This window comes from Lepidochelys kempii, chromosome 11 (genome assembly GCF_965140285.1).
Source record: "Lepidochelys kempii isolate rLepKem1 chromosome 11, rLepKem1.hap1, whole genome shotgun sequence".
NCBI classification, from domain to species: domain Eukaryota; kingdom Metazoa; phylum Chordata; order Testudines; family Cheloniidae; genus Lepidochelys; species Lepidochelys kempii.
Genome location: NC_136390.1, coordinates 78,986,076 through 79,006,423, shown reverse-complemented (window position 1 = coordinate 79,006,423; position 20,348 = coordinate 78,986,076).

Below are 20,348 nucleotides of genomic sequence, written 5' to 3'. Positions count from 1 at the left end.
ACATGTCATGAAACACGAGGACCAGGCCACGATGAGTGCATGTGGCTCATATTTACCGGCGTGGTAACAGGGGTTGAGACAGATATCATCAGAGCAGCCAGAGGAGGGGGCCGGGCAGGGGAGCACAGGGTTTGGTGACTCCTTGGGATGCTGTTCTGCGGAGCTCACCACAGCATTCCACCAGAAGTTTCTCTGTCCGTCAGAGCACGGTCTGTGCTCACCTCCTTGACGGCAGGACGTGCCGTGGTCAGCAGTGAGCACCAGCGCTGCTCCCTGCCTGCCCCAGCCACAGAGCATGGCTGAATTTGCCCTCAGGCACAATGTCCAGGATTTGGGTGGTGCAGAGTAACGAGGAGGGAGCTGGGCAGGAGCTGAGCACCAGTGCATTCACCAGATTCCTAGTCTGCAGCCCATATTCTTCCCACACGCCCTGCACGGGCTTGAGGTCAGAGGCCTGCTGTCCCAGACTGGGGAAGTTACCTGCAGAACAGCCACAAGTAGCTTTAGCTTGGAATGTCAAAGGGGCAGAAAGGAGCCAGGAACCCGACTCTCCATTGATTTCAATGGGATTTGGGCATCCCATTCCTTGTCGTGGCTTCACACCCGGTCCATCTAGGTATCACGTCGGGTAGAACTCTCACATAGTGTGACCGTCTTACAAAGACAGTGACTAAGGTCAAAATGCCCAACAACCTGCTTGGAAAACTGGCCAGAACAATATGGGAAGCCAAAGCCCAGACATTACGCACTTCAGCCTGGCCGCGCTGTTACTCAGCGGCAGAGCATTCCGCTCCAGTCTGGACTCACTCGCCTCACACAAGGATGATCAACGTACGACTTAATTCCACCATGCGTATTATTTCAGGCACCCTTAAATCCACTCCTCTGTCTTGGTTACTGGTTCGCTGCCGTATTGCTCCACCAAATATTCGCAGAAAGGAAAGTGAAGCAAAGCTCATGGCAAAACTGAATGATTTGCCACATCTACCCTTCATATAAGACTTGTTTAATCCACCACATGGCACCCACTGTGGTTAAGTTTACTGGGTGAAGGATTTACAGTAGAGGACGCGTGGTGAGCTTCATGGTTCGTAGAAAAAGTGACAAATAATTATCTTGTCTCGGACCCCACTCAACGTCAACCTGGGTATGATTTACTGTGAAGGCCATGGAGCCTTCTCAACCGGCTTCATACCGGACATGGCATTTGTTCTGCAGCAGAATTTCAGTGGCTTTTTAGAGGTGGCCCACTATGTTAATGTGGGCGGCCACAAACCATGGCACGCATTGTTGAGGATGGCAAAATAATTCATCTTCCTGGAGGTCTTCGTGCCTTGAACATCGTTGATAAGACGCTGTGGCAGGGCTTGACCGGATTGCATACGCCAAATAGATAATAATGGCTAGATTATGGATGGCCAAACCTAGCAGTCAGAGCCAGAGTCTGCAGACTTGAGACATGAGTCAACTGGGTCAAGATACCTGGAGATCAGAAGCAGGAGACAAACTGGAGATCAGAGCCACGAGCTGGGAACCCGCGTCAGGCTAGGTCAGGATGACAGAGGCTCAGAGGCAAGAGCCATGCTGGAGGTCAGAAACTGCAAATTGTATGCCAGGAGTCACCCTGGGTTGGGATGCCAGGAAGTCAAGCCAGGGGAGCAAAAGCTGGAAGCACAAGGCACCCAGTCCAGAGCAGGGTGGAGTCCAGTTGTTCAGACAGCTTCCTGTTCCTGCTGCTGGCTTAAGTAGGGACACTGGGCCAATCAGCTGCCCTGGGATTCTGCCAATTGGATCTTGGGGCAGAGCCTCACACTGGGGTTGGGCTTCATGGGTCCCAAATAAGCAATTGTCAGCAGGCTGCCAGGTGGAGGATAGGAGCATGGGTGCCCCTGTAGGCCTGGGTTTGAAACCCATGGGTTATGATACTCTCTGAGTATCTCAGTTGTACAGCAATTACTCATTCCTCATGGTTTGTAACACAGTGAGTGTGATCAGGTGCAGATGCTCCAGGAGCCCCACTCACAAAGGTCAATAGTAGTAGCCAGTCTGTGATGGGCCAGCATTTGGCTGGAGAACATGTATGATTCTGTGATTCTATATTGCAGGATGAGTTTGGTGGTCAATGTAGCTGGTTCACTGGCTAGGTCCCCATGTGGCGCTAGGCATGGGCACTGCTCCTGCTTCCCAGTTTTCATGGCGTCAGCTAGAGCTGCCTGGCACTTACTGACGACAACGTGTGTTTTGTTTCTTGTGCCCGCCCCCAAGACCTGGCACTTTGTACTTCACAATGTAAGTTTGCATCTCTGTGTTGTTAACTGTTCAAGCAACTGCCCAGTTACGTGCCCAGCACCGTGTAATAAAGGAAGTGATAACTCGTGCAGTGAAAGAAGGCACTGCAAGGTTCTGTTCAACTTTCACAAACAGCTCTGCTTTAAGTCCTCAGCGCACTAAAACCACTGGACGGCTTTTCTTCAAACTCACCGTATGTTTTTGATCTCACTGAAATCTACAAAATCAAGTCAAGATTGACGCTTGTAGGTCTGCATGTACTGCACAGTATTTATAATCAGAACGTATGGGAAAGAGTGCACTTCTTTTCCTGGAAGATATAACTCAAAAATGGTTTATGATGAGCCAATTTAGCTCAGGAATATAATTTTAAAAAGTTCACCTCCGGGCTGACATCAAGGTTGGAGAATTTCAGCCAAAAAGGGATTAGTTCGAAAATTACATCAGGAACTGAAAAAGTGGGGGAGGCAAAAGGAGGAGGGGGAGTTAGAATAGACGTTTGAACTTCATAAGAGTTACAGCTAATTTAAATTTAACTATTACGTACACTAAACACATTATAGATCTATAGCTATTCCCAGACCAAAAATAATAGAAAATAAAATACCAAATGGCTAAGATAGTGCTAAAGTTGAAATGCATGTCATTAAATTCAGGCTAACACACATCACAAGAGTGTTGTAATTATCGTAAATAAAACCAAGCGTTCTAAACCCAGGAATTTCAGGACTAGGGTAAGCTTAAAAGACATTAAGATATGGAAATGCACAGTGAAGGCACGCAAGTTACATGAACACATAATTGAAATGGAATTGAAAGTTTCATGGAAATGATCTGATAACAGATGATGAAGCTTCTGCTAAAACGAAATTTGTACAGGAAAATTTCAATTTTGCCAAAACTTTTCAATTTTCTATTGGGAAAATCAAACGACAACATTTCATTTTGGGTTTTTTTTTAACCCAAATTGAAATGGTTTGTTGAACTACACCGAAACATTTTGGTATTGTCAGATTGATATTCAACTGCATCTCCTGCCCCCATTTAGCTGGCTGGGATGATTTAGTTGGGGATTGGTCCTGCTTTGAGCAGGGGGTCGGACTAGATGACCTCCTGAGGTCCCTTCCAACCCTGAGCTTCTATGATTCTCTCACATGGAGTGGGCTTCTTGGCCAGAATACATCTCCCAGGATACATCTGACTGAGCCCTGAGTCACATGGCTGTAGTGCATCCTGGGAGATGTAGTGCAGCAAGAGAGTCCAGCCCAAAGGGCAGAACAGGGTCAGCCAAATGAAAAACTCCCATGAGACACCATAGCACCATGTGGAGATGCAGTTTAATATTGAAGTGACTCCAAACACATTTTGACATTTCCAGACTGACTTTTTCTGAATTTATCCCCAGCGAATAAATAAATAAATAAATAAAAGTTTCAACTTTTTGTCCCACTTTGGGACAAAAACAAATGTCCAAGTATTGGAATTTCCTATAAGGAGGATGTAACAGGTGGCTTGGAGGGCTGGACAGACTAGTAGTTAGAGCACACAGCTCTTAGCTCACTGCTTGGTTGAGGAGCCTCAGTCTTTAAGGCCAGGGAAATAGGGGGACCCAGGCCCTCCCTCTCTACCAGGTCCCCTTCCAAGGCCCTGTGTGCATCAACTCCTGTACAGGGGAGCCCTCCCTCCCTAGGTGCCCTGTGAAGAGTATGGTGTGGGTGAGTCACATCACCTCCTCCAGTAGTTTTGGGGTACCAGAAGTTGATTCCAAACTTCCCTGGGCTACTGGTCTTTCTCAGTGTGTCATCCTGACTTCCAAAGTATGGGAACACTGCTGCTTGATGACACTCAATGGTCTCCCCATTTACCACCACCACTAGGGTGCATGCCCGCCTCAGCATGTTGTCTGCTCATTGTTCCTCTATGAAGTTGGAGAACTGGGTCAGAATCCCTGACTCAGGTAATCGGGCGCCTCCTCGTGACGCTGGGAAGGGGCCTTGTCTTGCTGGGTTGGCTCAAATGCATGGGATGTCCCCTCACCCAGATTGGGGATCTCTCCCATGCCTGCAAGGGTCACTGGCTCAGCTGGACCTATGGTTGGGAGTGGGGAGGTCCTGCAGTCTCGCGGGGGGTCCCACAAGCTCCTTTAGCAACTGCTCAAAATACTTACCATGTCAGTCGACAATAATGGGATAGGCGAGCATTGGTGCAGGGCCAACCATCAGGGGTTTTGTGCCGTCCCCCACTGTTAGAATCAATTGAATGCATGGATAGGGTTTCATGTCCCCAGGCACACATTGTACCCGGATGGAGCCCCAAGTCAGCCCTGGGTTAGAAATCATTGAGTTCTAGACAATGGTCTGGGCACACCCTGAGTCAACAAGCCCCACCATTTCTATCCCATTGACCCATACAGGGGTGGTCAACTTCGCAGGGTTCCCTTGTTGAGCTCATGCCCATGGGTTCAGATCTTCCCAAAGCTGCATTCCTTGTCGGGGAAATCTCGGGACCAATGCCTGGGACACCACAGGTGAAACATCTGTCTTGATCTTGGCTGTGGTGACTGGCCCTCATCCTGGGTATTCGAGTGGTCTCGTCCCCAGGGGATCCCCTGAGTTCAGGCTTCTGCAACATCCCTTTCTTAACCTCTGGTGGGTCAGCCATTTCTTGGGCTGGGGTGCGAGCTGATAGCCCCAGGTTTCTGGGCCAGAAGACCGTGGGGCCCCTAGATCTGCAGGCCCTCTGGTGTCCCAGTGATAGGGGAGTTAATTTTTAATAAGTTAAAAAGTTAAGATCCTGTCTTCCATGAAGAAAAGGAGTACTTGTGGCACCTTAAAGACTAACCAGTTTATCTGAGCATAAGCTTTTGTGAGCTACAGCTCACTTCATCGGATGCTGTAGCTCACGAAAGCTTATGCTCAAATAAATTGGTTAGTCTCTAAGGTGTCACAAGTCCTCCTTTTCTTTTTGCGAATACAGACTAACACGGCTGCTACTCTGAAACCTATCTTCCATGAGTTGCTTCCTCCATTGGTGCGGGGCTCTTAATCGCCACAGACCCCTAGTGCTATGTCATTACAGAGGTCTTGGCAGCAGGTAATTTTCGACGAGCCAAATGGCATCAGCTATGAATCATAGAATATTAGGTTGGAAGAGACCGCAGGATGTCATCTCGTCCAATCTCCTGCTTAAAGCAGGACCAACACCAACTATGGTCTCGGGATGGTGCCGTAACACCCACTGCTTTCCCCCAGGGGGCAGTGTTTGGGTGAACTGTTCAAGGGGGACCAGCTTGACTACCTGGGCCCCCATTTTTATTTTGGGCTTGAGCCACCTCCAGCATGCTTCTCGTAACTTCGGGACAACCAGGTGGGGTCCTGCCCCCGGCGGGTACTGTTCCCAGTGGAAGCACTGCTGGAATGTCTCTTCTGAGATGTCCAAGGCATCAGGGATGGCTGCCTTGGCATGTGTATGGACTTGGGCCTCACCAGGATCTAACACATGATCGGCAGCTTGTGCTACTCTGGTTAAGTATGGGGCCAGCACCACGGCCCATTGGTCTCAGGGCCACCGAGCTACCATGGCCACTCAAGGAAGTCCTCAGGATCATCATCAGGCCCCATCTTGGTAAGCCTGATCAGAACATCAGTCCCAGCTGGGGTACAGTTTGCTGGCTTTGCTAGATGGGGTGGCCGGAATATCGTGGTCACCTGCTGAACCAGCTGTTGGGGTGCAAGTTTGTGGATCAGCTGCTGCTGCTGCTTGTCAGCCATTTGCTGAAGCAGTTGTGGTTGCAGCTGCTGGTAGGTGTTTTGTTCGGCCATCTGTGTTAGTAGTGGCTCCATCTCCATTTAGCAGGATGGGATTTGCGTGCTGGTGGCTTAAGGGTTTCTTCCTCTCTCTCTGTTTTTTTCAGTTCCCTTATGCAGGGACGAGGACATCTGCCCGTGTTCTCCACCAATCTGTAACAGGTGGCTTGGAGGGCTGGGTGGCCGAGTGGTTGGAGTGCTAGACCTTTGGTCCCCTGCTTGGTTGAGGAGCCTCAGTCTTTAAGACCAGGAGGATAGGGGTCCCACGCCCTCCCTCTCCACCGGGTCCGAGCCCAGGGGCCTGTGTGCATCAACCCCTGAACAGGAGAAGCTCTCCCAGCAGGAAGTCTCAATCCTCTGCCCTGGGATACTTCCTACCTGTGTCCGTCCAGATTGGGGTGGGGCCCTTGAGCCCAGTTGGCTGGGTGGCTTGCTTCCCATAGTACCCTCTTGTGGGTTCGCTCACTCAGTTACTTCTGGAGCTGGAGGCTCCTAGGTCTCCTTTGCAGTCTCCCTTGGCTGGGGAGACAGCGCTCACCCACCAGTGGCTGCCTTGGCTGGCAGGCTAGCGCCCCTGCCTCTCAGGTCGGGAGGTGGCTAGCTCCTGCCCCTTCGCCAGTCATCCCCCAACTGAGCCAGGCTCCCTCCTTTTCTCCCCCCTCCAGGCCTAGCATTGGCTGCAGGTATAAGGGGGTGGGGCTAGCTGGACTCAAAGGCTGTCCTTAACCCCTGCTGTGCTGAGGGGCAGTTTCTCTGCCTCATCGCAGTGGAAATTCTGCTTTTTGATCAGCTCTCCTCCATAATGATCCCAGCTGTGCTATTATTGCGCAACCTTCCCGCCGTAAGAGGCGTAGAAAACAAGCTATCTCGCCAGCTGAGCAGGGTTCCCTATGGGTCTGTAAGTCAGCTGCCGTGACATCTTCATGATAATGATAACTGGTGTTGGATAAATCACAATGCTGACTGGCTACAGAGGACATGCTTGTTTATGAGGATATAATGAAACACTTAACAAGAGATTAGTAAATTCCATTAAAATCAATCACAATGCATTTCGGCATTGTCTGTCAATGTGCGCAGGACACAAAGCAAGGACAATGGTGCCAGGGAAGCTGGCTATGCTCAGGAAGTCTCTGTTTCTTCCATTGAAATAAATTCTTAGTAGAGGCACTGGGCAGCTCATCTCTTAGTTTCAATCGATAGTTTATCTACCAAGCCCCCTAGAATAATTCTGAACTAAATGTTACAACAAACAGACAAAAGTGTCCTTTTGCCAGGAAAAAGAAAAAAAATCTCCAGAAACATGATGTGAAGGATACGATGTGGCTGAATTATCCTGATGTCCCATCATGATTTCTCTCTCTTTGCTAATGATAATATTCAGAAAGATTTCTCCAGCTGTGTTTTTCTGGCCTACATATCGCAAATCCCAGTCACTTGGAAGCTAAACACAAGCATTTCATGGGGAACATGAAAACACAGCATTTCCTGTAAACATTTGCTACAACAACTGATGAGACTGGGAGTTTTGTCCAATTGGGACTGTAAGCAGATGGAACTATGGCTTCTTGTGTACTAGTTTACTGGAATAAATTGGAGCCTTACTTATCAATCCCTGGTGGAAATACAATTTAACTCTCTTGGTATGCTTTGCTCAAAGGCATGTGATTGCTCCTAAATCACAAGTTTCCTGTCCAAGGGAGACACTGCTCATGGTTAGAACCTGTAGGAACTCACTGGGCCCCGATCCTGCAATCTGATCCGCTCACTGGGGCTGTTCGTATGAGCTGGGCTCCACCCGTGGGATTGCCTGTGTAATAGATATGGGGCACAAGCCAGGCATGCCTGGGGATGGAGAAGATCCACGGCAGACACTGGCAGCTCCTGGCGCTGGGAGCTGTTCTACACTATGCCAGCTGGCTGTAGCCCCCAGCGACACATCCCCTTCCCCACAGCCACACCCTGACGTGCCTCTTATGCTTGAGGCTGGGGGAAGCGGGTGGTGTAGAGCCAGAGTTAGCTGCACACCAACCACCCAGGCATTCTTCCAGGCCAGAGAATTCCCAGCTGATATGTTTATATCCTGGGCCCTTTGCATCTCCAGAGCACCCAAAAGGGGCTGGAGTGGGACTGGGGAACCGGCAGCCGATGCTGCTGTTTCTGAGAATAAAGTGCTGTTGTTTGCACATACATGTAGTGTGCCTGGAATTCATCGACATGCCATCCACAGCAATCCCAGCCTTGTGTGTATGGCACTCTGGCATGTTGGATGTAGCAACCAGCGTGGAACTCAGAGGGGTGAGCACAGGTTGCAGGAGGGAAGAGTGTGGAGGAAGCACCAGGAAATCAGTCTGTGTGCACGTGGCTAGAATGCTGGCTGCAGGTTACTCCTAGGGGAATTCTGTGCCACTGCGCATGCGCAGAATTTATGTCCCTCCGCAGATTTCTTTGCTTCCCTGCAGAAAAATGACTTTCTGACGGGGAAGCAAAGGGAACCCACAAGAGTAGTCATACGATCCTCCTCAGAAGTATGTTTCGGGTGCCCAGGGCAGCCAGCAGAGAGGTAAATCACTGTGGCGCAGGGGGCGCGACTGGAGAAAACTTTTTCTGCTAGTCCCGGCTGGGCTGGGGAGGATGGGATTTTCTCTTCCCCTCCATGGCATCTGGGGCTGTGTCAGAGCCACCCCTAGATTTCTCCTCCGACTGTAGGAAGCTCTGCAAACTGTCCCCCTACCCCACATTTCCTGCACCCATCTCTTCTCAGCTGAAGGAGGAGGGATCACTGTACAGGGACCTTCTCTCACATCCACCCAACCCCCACACATCCAGACCATCATAAATATAAAGGGAAGGGTAACCACCTTTCTTTATACAGTGCTATAAAATCCCTCCTAGCCAGAGGCAAAGTCCTTTTACTTGTAAAGGGTTAAGAAGATCAGTTAACCTGGCTGGCACCTGACCCAAAATGACCAATGATGGGACAAGATACTTTCAAATCTGGAGGCGGGGGGAAAGGCTTTTGTCTGTCTGTGTGATACCTTTGCCAGGAACAGATCAAGGATGCAAGCCCTCCAACTCCTGAAAAGTTAGTAAGTAATCTAGCTAGAAAATGTATTAGGTTGTCTTTGTTTTGGCTTGTGAAATTCGCTGTGCTGAATGGAATGTAGATTCCTGTTTTTGTGTCTTTTTATAACTTAAGATGGAGGGATTCCCTAGAGGGATTCTCTATGTTTTGAATCTGATTACCCTGTAAGATTATCTTCCATTCTGATCTTACAAAGTTGTTCTCTTATCTTTTTTTGTTCTTCTAATAAAGATCTGGTTTTTAAGAATCTGATTGGTTTTTTTGGGGTCTTAAAAATCCAAGGCTGGTCTGTGCTCATCTTGTTTATTCTCAAGCCTCCCCAGGAAAGGGGGTGTAAGGGCTTGTCACTGAGTGTGGGGGAGTCCAGGCCCTGCACCCCTCTTCCTGGGATTCACTGAGACTCTCAGCCAGCCAGTAACACAGAAGGTTTATTGGACAACAGGAACACAGTCCAAAACAGAGCTTGTGGGTACAACCAGGACCCCTCAATCACGTCCTTCTGGGGGAGCAGGGAGCTTAGACCCCAGCCCTGGGGTTCCCTGTGTTCCTCTCCCCAGCCCCAAACTGAAACTAAACCCACCCAGCAGGTTCCCTGCTGCAGCCTCTGTTCACATTCCTGGGCAGAGGTGTTACCTCCCCCTCCCCCTCCTGGCTCAGGTGACAGGTTCTCAGGTCTCCCATCCCCAGGGCACATTCCCAGGTCAACACTCCCCTCTCCCTGCTGCATCACATTGTCACAGGACTCAGGGGGATATTTTGGGGAGATAGGAACTCCAAGTGGTCCTTTCCCTGATTGTTTGTTAAATCACTTGGTGGTAGCAGCGTTTTACCTAATCCAAGGGCAAAAACTTTGTGCCTTGGGGAAGTTTTTAACCTAAGCTGGTAGAAATAAGCTTAGGGGGTCTTTCATGCGGGTCCCCACATCTGTACCCTAGAGTTCAGAGTGGGGAAGGAACCCTGACACCCCCTCATACCCAGACCCTCCTGCTGATCTCACCCAACAGAATGAAGGCAGGCAGCAAGTCCCCCCACTAACAGTGATAACACAACAAGGTGTGGGAGACTGGTTTGAAGACAGCACACTTGAAGGACTGAGGCTTGATAGGCCTCAACAGGCTGGCACTAAAGGGCTTGTCCTTGTAATGGGCTAGCTACCTCTGGCCCCAGCACATCAGCAAATGCTTGCACAAGAAATATGCCAATGACAACAACACTTATTAAAAAGAAAGATGTAGCAACCTGCATGGGCCTTGGAAGGAGGAACATGGGTTGCAGCAGGCGAGAGTTTGGAGTGCAACCAAGATATCAGTCTGTGTGTGCATGGCTGGAATGCCAGCTACAGCTGCAGCACCTCTGTACATAATTCTCTTAATAAAGAGACAATTTACTTTAAGAAACATAGAGATCTCAGCTGTTATTATCTGACAGAACAATCCTGTCCGCATGTGTGACAATCTAGCATGCTGGGGAACAAGTGAGCCTCACAGGGAGGACAGGCATATCTGTGGATTGGTGTCTTTCATCCCTTTGGGGGATATGTTCTGAAAAGGGGAGAAGTGACATATCTGCATTTGCATGTTACTGGGTTAATCCTGATGGTTATTTTGCCAGTTGATGAGTTACCCATTTTTACGGGTGTGCGGCAGGGTCTGCTTTACTCACTGCTCAGTGGCACCTCCTTGTGGTTCATCTGGGGAATTAGCTCTGCTACCTGGTCTGACACCCCTTCCTGCAGTTACTCAGCCCATGGTTCCACTCACTCACTCCCTGGCCTCTCAGGAGCCGGGAATGGCAGTGCTTTTCTCATCCTGGATGAGCCCTCTGGCTAAGTCTCATTAAAGTTCTCCCCACTTCTAGGGTAGCACCAAAGTCTGCTTCCAGACTGCTTCTAGCTGTCCCCAACTGGGCTCTCTCTAGTGTGTCACTTCAGCAGTGACTTGTACGGGAACCCAGGCTCGCCCTCCACACCAGGCTTCAGTCTGGGGACCCTCGATCCAGCAGCTCTGGGCTTTTACTCTCTCAGCCCTCCCTGCCACTTCCCTGGGCTGCTTCTTATTCCGTCATTACACGTTCCTGCATCAGGGAATATGACTGCCGGTTTCCTCCCTGTAGCCTACCAACTGCCTCCTTCTCCAGCTGGACTTCATCAGCAATTAGGACCTAGCACTCCCTGGGTTTCCTCCAAAACTTAATTGGCCTAATTTACTCCTTTAGGCCAGTGGTTCTCAAACTTTTGTACTGGTGACCCCTTTCACATAGCAAACCTCTGAGTGCGACCCCCCTCATATATTAAAAACACTTTTAAACATATTTAACACCATTATAAACACTGGAGGCAAAGCAGGGTTTGGGGTGGAGGCTGGTAGCTCATGACCCCCCCATGTAATAACCTCATGATCCCATGAGGGGTCCTGAGCCCCAGTTTGAGAACCCCTGTTTTTGGCCTTGTGTGGGTTGAACTCCTCATCAGAGGGTGATTAGCTGCTTTGTATGTGTCCATCTGCCCTTTAGGAATTCAGCTGTGCAGTGAATGTTCCTACAGCCTTCCTTACAAAGTGTGTTCAGCAATGCCAACTCGACTTCTCTCCCCACAGCCCGGCCTAACCAGCAGAGCTCAGCACTGCTCACACCGACACCCCCTATCGCCTGTGGGCAAGGAGCGGCTCAAGGACACGGAGCAGCACTAGCCTCAAACAAGGAAAGTTACAGTAAAAGGCTGAGAAGTGGGCCAAAGTCTGTCTTTGTTATCAAGCACCTCCCTCCCCCAGCCCTGCTGTACATCTGCCTGGCAGCTGAGAATTAACAAAACAGGCCTGCAGGGGCTTGAACCTTCCTTGGACAGGAAGTTAAATGCAGAACGAAATGACAGCAGTGACCGAGTGCAGAAATGGGGACAGGAAATGCCCAGCATTTATGGGTTCACCCTGCCCCCGGGGCACAGACCTCCTCTGGACTGGCTGTTATGCAAATGGCCCAAGGATGAACAAAAGGCACAAAATACATATTACACTGAGACACTGGGAATTAATATTACAGCGAGGCAATGTCTCTGAACCTAGTATTTTTTGTCAGAAAATGTGGCTTTTGTGACATTTTTCACGGGGAAAATTTCTATTTTTCAACCAACTCTAATAAAAATGAGACCCCCTTGAACTTCAGTGATGTTCCAAATTAACGTGTCCTGGGGCACGGACTCCCCCTTACCTCAGCGGAGGTTCTCATGCCAGAAGTGAAAATTGGGGGGGCCTTTGTCTGGTAAACCAAGACTGGATGTCTTCCTTAAAAAGAGTTTTAGCTCAAACAGACGTCATGGGAGGAATTCACTGGTGCCATTTCCTGGCCTCTGCTCAGCAAAGCTCAGATGAAATGGTCCCTTCGGGCCTCAGAACCTATGGGTATGTCTGCCCGGCCACTGGGATTGAGCCTCACCGCTAGACACCTGAGGTCTAGAGCACTACAAATAGCAATGTGGGTGTGACTCCTAATTTCCGGTTAATCGGCTTGAGTCTGAGCCCGGGGTCACTTAGCCTTGGTCTACACTAGGAGTTGAGGTCGAATTTAGCAGCGTTAAATCGATTTAACCCTGCACCCGTCCACACAACGAAGCCCTTTTTTTCGACTTAAAGGGCTCTTAAAATCGATTTCCTTACTCCACCCCTGACAAGGGGATTAGTGCTGAAATTGGCCTTGCTGGGTCAAATTTGGGGTACTGTGGACACAGTTAGACAGTATTGGTCTCTGGGAGCTATCCCAGAGTGCTCCATTGTGACCACTCTGGACAGCACTCTCAACTCAGATGCACTGGCCAGGTAGACAGGAAAAGGCCCGCGAACTTTTGAATTTCAATTTCCTGTTTGGCCAGCATGGCAAGCTGCAGGTGACCATGCAGAGCTCATCAGCAGAGGTGACCATGCAGAGCTCATCCGCAGAGGTGACCATGATGGAATCCCAGAATTGCAAAAGTGCTCCAGCATGGACCGAACGGGAGGTACGGGATCTGATCGCTGTATGGGGAGAGGAATCCGTGCTGTCAGAACTATGTTCCAGTTTTCGAAATGCGAAAACATTTGTCAAAATCTCCCAGGGCATGAAGGACAGAAGCCATAACAGGGACCCGAAGCAGTGCCGCGTGAAACTTAAGGAGCTGAGGCAAACCTACCAGAAAACCAGAGAGGCGAACGGCCGCTCTGGGTCAGAGCCCAAAACATGCTGCTTCTATGATGAGCTGCATGCCATTTTAGGGGGTTCAGCCATCACTACCCCAGCCATGTTGTTTGACTCCTTCAATGGAGATGGAGGCAACACAGAAGCAGGTTTTGGGGACGAGGAAGATGATGATGATGAGATTGTAGATAGCTCACAGCAAGCAAGCGGAGAAACCGGTTTTCCCGACAGCCAGGAACTGTTTCTCACCCTGGACCTGGAGCCAGTACCCCCCCGAACCCACCCAAGGCTGCCTCCCGGACCCGCCAGGTGGAGAAGGGACCTCTGGTGAGTGTACCTTTTAAAATACTATACATGGTTTAAAAGCAAGCATGTTTAATGATTAATTTGCCCTGGCATTCGCGGCTCTCCTGGATGTACTCCCAAAGCCTTTGCAAAAGGTTTGTGGGGAGGGCAGCCTTATTCCATCCACCATGGTAGGACACTTTACCACTCCAGGCCAGTAGCACGTACTCGGGAATCATTGTAGAACAAAGCATTGCAGTGTATGTTTGCTGGCATTCAAACAACATCCGTTCTTTATTTCTCTGTGTTATCCTCAGGAGAGTGATATCATTCATGGTCACCTGGTTGAAATAGCGTGCTTTTCTTAAGGGGACACTCAGAGGTGCTCGTTACTGCTGGGTTGTTTGCCTGTGGCTGAACAGAAATGTTCCCCGCAGTTAGCCACGGGGAGGAGGGAAGGATGAGGGGCTAGCCATGAGGTGGGGGGAGGCAAAATGCAACCTTAGAACGAAAGCACATGTGCTATGTATGTAATTTTAACAGCAAGGTTTACCGTGAAAGAGTGTACCCATTGTTCTATAAAATGTGTCTTTTTAAATATCACTGTCCCTTTTTTTTTCTCCACCAGCTGAATGTGTTTCAAGGATCACAGGATCTTCTCCTTCCCAGAGGCTAGTGAAGATTAGAAGGTGAAAAAAATGCACTCGCGATGAAATGTTCTCTGAACTTATGCTATCCTCCCACACTGACAGGGCACAGATGAATGCGTGGAGGCAGACAATGTCAGAAAAGCACAAAATGACCAGGAGGAGAGGTGGCGGGCTGAAGAGAGTAAGTGGCGGGCTGAAGAGAGGGCTGAAGCTGAAAGGTGGTGGCAGCATGATGAGAGGAGGCAGGATGCAATGCTGAGGCTGCTGGAGGATCAAACTAATATGCTCCAGCCTATGGTTGAGATGCAGGAAAGGCAGCAGGAACACAGACCGCAGCTACAGCCCCTGTGTAACCAACCGCCCTCCTCCCCAAGTTTCATAGCCTCCTCACCCAGATGCCCAAGAATGTGGTGGTGGGGCCTCCGGCCACCCAGCCACTCCACCCCAGAGGATTGCCAAGCAACAGAAGCCTGGCATTCAATAAGTTTTAAAGTTTTAAACTTTTAAAGTGCTGTGTGGCCTTGTCCTTCCCTCCTCCACCACCCCTCCTGGTGCTTCTCTCCTTCACCACCCTGCCTGGGCTACCTTGGTAGTTATCTCCCTATTTGTGTGATGAATGAATAAAGAATGCATGAATGTGAAGCAACAATGACTTTATTGCCTCTGCAAGCGGTGATTGAAGGGAGGAGGGGAGGGTGGTTAGCTTACAAGGAAGTAGAGTGAACCAAGGGGCGGGGGGTTTCATCAAGGAGAAACAAACAGAACTTTCACACCGTAGCCTGGCCAGTCACAAAACTAGTTTTCAAAGCTTCTCTGATGCGCACCGCGCCCTCCTGTGCTCTTCTAACTGCCCTTGTGTCTCAACCTCCCACCCCGCCATAAACGTCTCCCCCTTACTCTCACAGATACTATGGAGTGCACAGCAAGCAGTAATAACAGTGGGGATATTGGTTTCGCTGAGGTCTAACCGAGTCAGTAAACTGCGCCAGCACGCCTTTAAATGCTCAAATGCACATTCTACCACCATTCTGCACTTGCTCAGCCTGTAGTTGAACAGCTCCTGACTACTGTCCAGGCTGCCTGTGTACGGCTTCATGAGCCATGGCATTAAGGGGTAGGCTGGGTCCCCAAGGATACATATAGGCATTTCAACATCCCCAACAGTTATTTTCTGGTCTGGGAATAAAGTCCCTTCTTGCAGCTTTTGAAACAGACCAGAGTTCCTGAAGATGTGAGCATCATGTACCTTTCCCGGCCATCCCACGTTGATGTTGGTGAAACGTCCCTTGTGATCCACCAGAGCTTGCAGCACTATTGAAAAGTACCCCTTGCGGTTTATGTACTCGGCGGCTTGGTGCTCCGGTGCCAAGATAGGGATATGGGTTCCGTCTATGGCCCCACCACAGTTAGGGAATCCCATTGCAGCAAAGCCATCCACTATGACCTGCACATTTCCCAGGGTTACTACCCTTGATATCAGCAGATCTTTGATTGCGTTGGCTACTTGCATCACAGCAGCCCCCACAGTAGATTTGCCCATTCCAAATTGTTTCCCGACTGACCGGTAGCTGTCTGGCGTTGCAAGCTTCCACAGGGCTATTGCCACTCACTTCTCAACTGTGAGGGCTGCTCTCATCTTGCCTCAGGGCAGAGGAAAGCAAGTCACAAAGTTCCATGAAAGTGCCCTTACACATGCGAAAGTTTCGCAACCAATGGGAATCGTCCCGGACCTGCAACACTATGCGGTCCCACCAGTCTGTGCTTGTTTCCCGAGCCCAGAATTGGCATTCCACAGCATGAACCTGCCCCATTAGCACCATGATGCCTGCATTGCCAGGGCCCATGCTTTGAGAGAAGTCTGTGTCCATGTCCTCATCACTCTTGTCACTGTGCTGCCATCGCCTACTCGCCTGGTTTCGCTTTGCCAGGTTCTGGTGTTGCATATACTGCTGGATAATGCGTGTGGTGTTTAATGTGCTCCTAATTGCCAAAGTGATCTGAGCGGGCTCCATACTTGCCATGGTATGGCGTCTGCACAGAAAAAAGGTGTGGAACGATTGTCTGCCATTGCCCTGACGGAGGGAGGGGCGACTGATGACATGGCTTACAGGGAATTAAAATCAACAAAGGGGGTGGCTTTGTGAGAAACAGAATGGCCCCCTCAAGGATAGAACTCAAAACTGGGTTTGGCAGGCTGTTGATTTCATGGAGGGAGGGAGGAGAAAATGAATACAAAACAAATCTGGTCTATTTCTTGTTTTGAGCCCCTTCATCTATCTTTATACATCTTGCTGGCAGCAGACTGTGCAGTACGACTGCTAGCCATCGTCATCTCCTGGGTGATCGGCAGAAGACAGTGCAGTATGACTGCCGGCCATCCTCTTCTGCTGGCTGCTGATTAAAAGACAGTGCACTGCCGGTAGGACTCAATCGCCATGAGATGAAACTTAAAAGGGAAATGACCTGGCTGAGTCACTCCCATGTTTGCCCAGGCGCCCCTGACCTCATCAAGGTTGGTTAAAAGAGCACCCAGGACTACGTCGACGACGGCTACCAGTTATACTGCACTGTCTGCTGCCAAAAGGCAATAAACTGCTGCTGTGTAGCAATGCAGTACCAAGTCTGCCAGCACCCAGGAGACACACGTTGACGGTGAGCTGAGCGGGCTCCATGCTTGCCGTGGTATGGCGTCTGCACAGGTAACTCAAGAAAAAAGGTGCAAAACGATTGTCTGCCCTTGCTTTCACGGAGGGAGGGAGGGAAGGGGGGCCTGACGATATGTACCCAGAACCACCCATGACAATGTTTTAGCCCCATCAGGCATTGGGATTTCTACCCAGAATTCAAATGGGTGGCGGAGACTGTGGGAACTGTGGGATAGCTACCCATAGTGCAACACTCCGGAAGTCGACGGTTGCCTCGGTACTGTGGACACACTCCACTGACTACATGCACTTAGAGCATTTGTGTGGGAGAACACACAATCGACTGTATAAAAACACTTTCTACAAAACCGACTTCTATAAATTTGACCTAATTTCATAGTGTAGACATATACTGGGACAGTGTGTCTGCCCGGCCCCAACTCCACCATGACTGGGGAGGCCAGTCTGGACACAAACTCACGATACCTGCCTCTACATTTAGGCACCTAAATAGCAGCGAGCTGATTTTCAGAGGGGCTGGGTGCTCCCAGTTCCCAGTGCAGTCAGATCCACTACCAGACAGTCCCAAATGGAAGCAGGTGAGGATCACACTTCGGAACTGGAATTGCTCATTCGATAAGTTGCATAAATTGGATCTAGTTGGCGCTAGTGAAAGGTGGTGGGACAACTCCCATGACTGGAATGTTGTTGTCATAGAATCGTAAAATATCAGGGTTGGAAGAGACCTCAGGAGGTCATCTAGTCCAACCCCCTGCTCAAAGCAGGACCAACACCAACTAAATCATCCCAGCCAGGGCTTCGTCAAGCCTGACCTTAAAAACCTCTAAGGAAGGCAATTCCACCACCTTCCTAGGTAACGCATTCCAGTGCTTCACCACCCTCCTAGTGAAAAAGTTTTTCCTAATATCCAACCTAAACCTCCCGCACTGCAACTTGAGACCATTACTCCTTGTTCTGTCATCTGGTACTACTGAAAACAGTCTAGATCCATCCTCTTTGGAACCCCCTTTCAGGTAGTTGAAAGCAGCTATCAAATCCCCCCTCATTCTTCTCTTCGGCAGACTAAACAATCCCAGTTCCCTCAGCCTCTCCTCATAACTCATGTGCTCCAGCCCCCTAATCATTATTGTTGCCCTCTGCTGGACTCTTTTTAATTTTTCCACATCCTTCTTGTAGTGTGGGGCCCAAAATTGGACACAGTACTCCAGATGAGGCCTCACCAATGCTGAATAGAGGGGAACGATCACGTCCCTCAATCTGATGGCAATGCCCCTACTTATACAGCCCAAAATGCTGTTAGCCTTCTTGGCAACAAGGGCACACTGTTGACTCATATCCAGCTTCTCATCCACTGTACCCCTAGGTCCTTTTCTGCAGAACTGCTTCCGAGCCATTCGGTCCCTAGTCTGAAGCAGTGCATGGGATTCTTCCGTCCTCAGTGCAGGACTCTGCACTTGTCCTTGTTGAACCTCATCAGATTTCTTTTGGCCCAATCCTCTAATTTGTCTAGGTCCCTCTGTATCCTATCCCTTCCCTCCAGCGTATCTACCTCTCCTCCCAGTTTAGTGTCATCTGCAAACTTGCCGAGTGTGCAATCCAAGCCATCCCCCAGATCATTAATGAAGATATTGAACAAAACCGGCCCCAGGACTGACCCTTGGGGCACTCCACTTGATACCGGCTGCCAACTAGACATGGAGCCGTTGATCACTACCCGTTGAGCCTGACGATCTAGCCAGCTTTCTATCCACCTTATAGTCCATTCATCCAGCCCATACTTCTTTAACCTGGTGGCAAGAATATTGTGGGAGACCATATCAAAAGCTTTGCTAAAGTCAAGGAATAACATGTCCACTACTTTCCCCTCATCCACAGAGCCAGTTATCTCTTCACAGAAGGCAATTATGTTAGTCAGGCATGACTTGCCCTTGGTGAATCCATGCTGACTGTTTCTGATCACTTTCCTCTCCTCTAAGTGCTTCAGAATTGATTCCTTGAGGACCTGCTCCATGATTTTTCCAGGGACTGAGGTGAGGCTGACTGGCCTGTAGTTCCCAGGATCCTCCTTCTTCCCTTTTTTAAAGATGGGCACTACATTAGCCTTTTTCCAGTCATCCGGGACCTCCCATGATCCCCATGAGTTTTCAAAGATAATGGCCAATGGCTCTGCAATCACAGCCGCCAACTACTTTAGCACTCTCGGATGCAGCGCATCCGGCCCCATGGACTTGTGCTCGACCAGCTTTTCTAAATAGTCCCGAACCACTTCTTTCTCCACAGAGGGCTGGTCACCTCCTCCCCATGCTGTGCTGCCCAGTGCAGTAGTCTGGGAGCTGACCTTGTTCGTGAAGACAGAAGCAAAAAAAGCATTGAGTACATTAGCTTTTTCCACATTCCCTGTCACTAGGTTGCCTCCCTCATTCAGTAAGGGGCCCACACTTTCCTTGACCTTCTTCTTGTTGCTAACATACCTGTAGAAACTCTTCTTGTTACTCTTAACATCCCTTGCTAGCTGCAACTCCAAGTGTGATTTGGCCTTCCTCATTTCATTCCTGCATGTCTGAGAATTATTTTTATACTCCTCCCTGGTCATTTGTCCAATCTTCCACTTCTTGTAAGCTTCTTTTTTGTGTTGAAGATCAGCAAGGATTTCACTATTAAGCCAAGCCGGTCGCCTGCCATATTTACTATTCTTTCTACACTGCAGAAAAACCTGAGAGTCTCTGGATTAAGTTGAGAAGTGTGAGCAACAAGAGTGATGTCGTGGTGGGAGTCTGCTATAGACCACTGGACCAGGGGGATGAGGTGGACGAGGCTTTCTTCAAGCAACTCCCAGAAGTTACTAGATTGCAGGCCCTGGTTCTCATGAGAGACGGGGATGATTTGTTCCTGCACCCTCAATAAGGGTTCTTTAAAATACAGCCAGCTCTCCTGGACTCCTTTCCCCCTCATGTTATTCTCCCAGGGGATCCTGCCCATCAGTTTCCTGAGGGAGTCAAAGTCTGCTTTTCTGAAGTCCAGGGTCCGTATTCTGCTGCTGTCCTTTCTTCCCTGTGTCAGGATCCTGAACGCGACCATCTCATGATCACTGCCTCCCAGGTTCCCATCCACTTTTGCTTCCCCTACTAATTCTTCCCGGTTTGTGAGCAGCAGGTCAAGAAGAGCTCTGCCCCTAGTTGGTTCCTCCAGCACTTGCACCAGGAAATTGTCCCCTACACTCTCCAAAAACTTCCTGGATTGTCTATGCATCGCTGTATTGCTCTCCCAGCAGATATCAGGGTGATTGAAGTCTCTCATGAGAACCAGGGCCTGCAATCTAGTAACTTCTGTGAGTTGCCTGAAGAAAGCCTCGTCCACCTCATCCCCCTGGTCCAGTGGTCTATAGCAGACTCCCACCACGACA